At 42.6% G+C, this 4,716-nt stretch overlaps 1 pseudogene; it reads left to right on the top strand.

Annotated features, from left to right (window-relative positions):
* The first annotated feature begins 1,417 nt into the window (after nt 1-1,417).
* Nucleotides 1,418-1,536, top strand: LOC145399889 (5S ribosomal RNA; annotated as a pseudogene).
* Nucleotides 1,537-4,716: the final 3,180 nt, after the last annotated feature.

Genomic DNA, 4,716 nt, shown 5'->3' with positions numbered 1-4,716 from the left:
ATATATCTCGGGGTAACTACAATAAACCAGCCAGAGCAAACTCCATGGTCTTTGGCCAAGGGAGGAAGGGTAGCGGTTATATTCTGGAGACAAATCAGCAAACAGAGGCTAGTTATACCACACACAAACATTGAGATTATTCTGACACTTCATTTGGTAATGGTTCTTTCGATTATAATGGGGATATCAGTGGGGATGGGGAATTGGGGCAAGGGGCCTGTGAATGGTACTTAGATACTCCGCATAAATTTATTTGGTCAAGGAAATTTTCAAAGTGCAGAAATAAATACACGAAAGTCTCACCGAATCAATCCCAAACATCATTCCATTGGTGAATATACACGTAACTCTGAGAATACAGGTATAGGAATATAGAAATACTGTGGTGTCTAATATTAGTGCACTGTACTGATCACCATTATGTACTGACGGGAAGAAACACACACACACACACACACACACACACACACACACACACACACACACACACACACACAAACCATTTACAAATAATAATAAGTGACCAGTACATTTATATTTAAGAAGTTTAATGGATATATGAAATATATGAGGAACTGTTATTAGCAATACATTTTAAAAGAGAACAATAAACAGATCTAACATAAAGGGGTGTCCACGATATGACTTGAAGAAATGTATAAGATATACATTGTAGCGTTGACCCTTCAGTTAATGAGACAACCCGATTCTTGGCTTATGAAAATTTTCTATTGTACTTTCTGGGAAGAAGAATAGGGTAATGCAGGAGGCTGACGAAACACCCTACTGCCGATGTTGGTCCTTTACTTATGTACTGCTTCTCCATACATGCAAGATGGCTACAGGGAGCTTGGACTTGTTCCAGGCCTGGGCAGGACTTGAAAACTGCTTAAAAAACAAACAATGACTATGCTGGACCCAGTACCAGAAGGAAAATACTCTGCCAGAACTTGGTTGAAGTCCACTCCCAGCCTTATATCAAGACTTGCATCAAGACTTACTCCAAGACTTGCTCCAAGACTTGTTCCCCTGAAAGTGTTAGAACTTCAGGTAGTCTCAAGCAAAGTAATAAGATAAATGTATTATATTTTAAAGCGAAAAAAATTAAACTTTTCATAGGAATATTTCAAGGAATTAGATCATGCAGCTGCACTTTGACCACCCAAGTCCCTAGGGCAGAGGTCGGCAACGAGCAGCTCAGGAGGCGCATGCGGCTCTTTTAGGACACTTTTACGGCTCCAGGAGCTTCATAAAAAATCATTTATTCTTTCATAACGAAGGCATCATAACACATGCAAGGCAACATTAGATTTTTAATTCAACTCTGAAACGATGTATATTATGAGTATTCTCAAATATATATATATATATATATATATATATATATATATATACCACGTTGAGTATATATATATATATATATATATATACCACGTTGAGTACACCGCTTCCCGTCCGATCAGCGAAGTTAAGCAACGTTGGGTCTGGTTAGTACTTGGATGGGTGACCGCCTGGGAACATCAGATGCTGTCGGCATCCCTATGTGTCAAGTGGGGTTGGTGGAGGATTAGTGCCCCTCCCTGTAAAACAATTAACTCTAAGCCGTTGGCCACCCCGTTTGGGATACATGGCGTCTGGCAATGAATGAATGAATATATATATATATACTGAATAAAGAACAAAACTCATTACTATATTTTGCATCGTTTTGTGAAAATAAGAAGATCGAACAATATCGCCGCAATGTTTTCTTTTTATTTAGAAATACTGTAGATTTCGGTTTATGAGACAATTTGTTGTACTGCGGCTCCGAGGGTACTACACTTTTATGAAACTTTAAAATAAATGGCTCTTCTAGCTTTAAGAGTTGCTGACCTCTGCCCTTGGTGTTGGGATGATACTGCATAGGATAAGAATTCGTCGCCTTATTTTATAATAACAAAACAGTTTTTAGTATCACGGTGATGTACAGACGTCGGAATAAGTTCGTTTCCTATTCCGTGTTTGTAACACTGCTCAATGGAGAGGTATCCCCTCCTCCTCCCTTCCTCATAGTCCCACACTCCCACTTCTACCACTATGCTCCCACCCATAGAGGTAGGAATAGGTCTATGCTCCCACCTAATCCCCCCCACTTTTCTCTCCGACCCCATAACCCCACCCGGTACCCTCCATACTCTCGCTCACAGCCAGCTAGGGGTTTCTGTAGTTGAAGCACCTCTCTAATTACGTGTCGTCCGAACAACTAATAAAGGAATAGTACAGTATATATCATAAACCAAGTTAGGAAAAGGTTTACTACACTGTGTGTGTGTGTGTGTGTGTGTGTGTGTGTGTGTGTGTGTGTGTGAGAGAGAGAGAGAGAGAGAGAGAGAGAGAGAGAGAGAGAGAGAGAGACAGACAGACAGACAGACAGACAGACAGACAGACAGAGACAGACAGACAGAGAAAATAAATCTGCTGTGATTAAGTGTTGCGGTAATAGACATCTCTTTTACACACACACACACACACACACACACACACACACACACACACACACACAGAATAAATCTATGGTTCTATTGCCAGACGCCATAATCTCTTAAGGGGTGGCCATTTGACTTTGAGTTATTTGTTTTACGGGGAGGGGCATTAACCCTCCACCAACCCACTTGTTGACACGAAGGGAGCACGTATGGTTTGGTTATATGGTTACCACCCAGCTTTGTGAATGGTTTCTTGGGTCACGGGAAACCATTTGGCTTGTCACTCATTGTAAAGCCACCTGTAAAGAAAAGCAATAAGAAGTGACAGGAAAGATGGGAGAAATAGGAAGAGAGGAGGGTAGGCACAGAAAAAGAATGATAAAGGCTAAGGAAGAAGTAGGTAGCACTACATCAAGTGAGTGGATGATGGTCGCCACCACCTACCATAAATGTGTTGTGATTAAATGTTGTGAAAGTAGACACCCCTTTTACACACACACACACACACACACATACACACACACACACACACACACACACACACACACACACACACACACACACACACATACACACAGAATAAATCTGCTGTGATTAAATGTTGCGGTAGTAGACACCTCTTTTACACACACACACACACACACACACACACACACACACACAGAAAGAGAGAGAGAGAGAGAGAGAGAGAGAGAGAGAGAGAGAATAAATCTGCTGTGATTAAATGTTGAGGCAGTAGACACCTCTTTTACACACACACACACACACACACACACACACACACACACACACACAAACAGAGGAGTTACAAGGAAAAGTTAGGATCTTAATGACTATGCAGCTCATACCGTGGAGATACTTCTTGTTTGCCTGGGAATGCATATCCAGTTCACATTTATTATAGCGTAAGATCCAGCCGATGAATCCCTTAAACTTCTCTGCTGTAATGTTAACAACGTCCATGTTGAGTCAGTTCCACGTGTGGAGCAGATCTTGCACGTGAAAAAGTTTTCACGTAATTCTGCTGGTATATTTTCTCATTTACAGCTTCCAACCATGGTTGTGTGCCGAGTCCGTGTTAAGAGTAAGCAACTTTCTATGTAATGATTGTGAAACCCATTCAGATTTTAAACACTTTAATGAGCTGATCTCGTAGTCAAGGAGTTGCTGCCCTCAGGCGAACCTGATACCTTAGTGTCCTGAACTCTTTTTAGGTCGACGTATGTCTTTTTCAAGCGACAAAATTCCACAGCAACTCAGGAAGTGGCTGTATTAAGGAGATACAGACTGTGAGAACAATCACTTTATTCCTAGAGAGAGAGAGAGAGAGAGAGAGAGAGAGAGAGAGACTTGGAATGGTAAGAACAATCAGGAGAAATACTGATTAAAAAAAAAGTGAGTGGGAAGAGAAACTGAAGCAGAGAAGAGGAAAACACGCAGGTGAAAAAATGGAACAGTGTTATAGAAGTGACACAGGGACGGAAGCACACACACACACACACAAACGCGCACTGTCTGAATATTTGTCAACCTATCTGTGTGTGCCTGTCTGTGTACTGCCCCTCCCCCACCTTCTCTCTCTCGCTTTGGATCCTTTGTCTCATCCCCAGTTTCCTTTTCCCTCCTTCCCCTTTCTTTATAGCTATCTGCTCAGTCCCTACCTTCCTCCCTCTCTCTTTCCTTTCCTTCGTCCCTCTTCCCCTCTGTCACTCCCTCCTTACCTCACTCTTTCTTCCTCCCTGTGTCACAACTTTGTCTTACTTTTTTCATCTGTCACATGGGTTACCTTTTTTTCTCCATTACTCTTTCCGTATTTCTTTCTATCTATCTATTGCCAGACGCCTCAATCCCGTTCGGGGTGGCCACAAACAAATCGCCTCCACGTCGCCCTGTCCCCCTCCATTTCACTGCCTTGCTCCCAACTCACACCCCCCTCTTTCATATACCTCTCCACCCCATCCCTCCACCTCATCCTTGGCCTCCTCCTCCCTCTTCCCCCCTCCACCTCACTCACATACACTCTCTTCGTCAGTCTTTTACCCTCCATCCTCTCCATGTGGCCAAACCACCTCAGTGTATTCCTCCTAACGCTTCCTATCACATCCATATCCACACCACAACGCTCCTTTATATCCTCATTTGTCAGCCTGTCTCTCCATGTGACTCCACAGGCTCCTCTTAAATAACTCATTTCCACTGCTCTCACTCTTGACTTGTGTCCTTCCAGCAACGCCCAAGCTTCACTTCC

Source organism: Coenobita brevimanus, chromosome 50 (assembly GCF_032717465.1).
Source record: "Coenobita brevimanus isolate Jiangsu-jjx chromosome 50, ASM3271746v2, whole genome shotgun sequence".
Lineage (NCBI taxonomy): Eukaryota > Metazoa > Arthropoda > Malacostraca > Decapoda > Coenobitidae > Coenobita > Coenobita brevimanus.
This window is presented reverse-complemented; position numbering and strand designations above follow the sequence as displayed.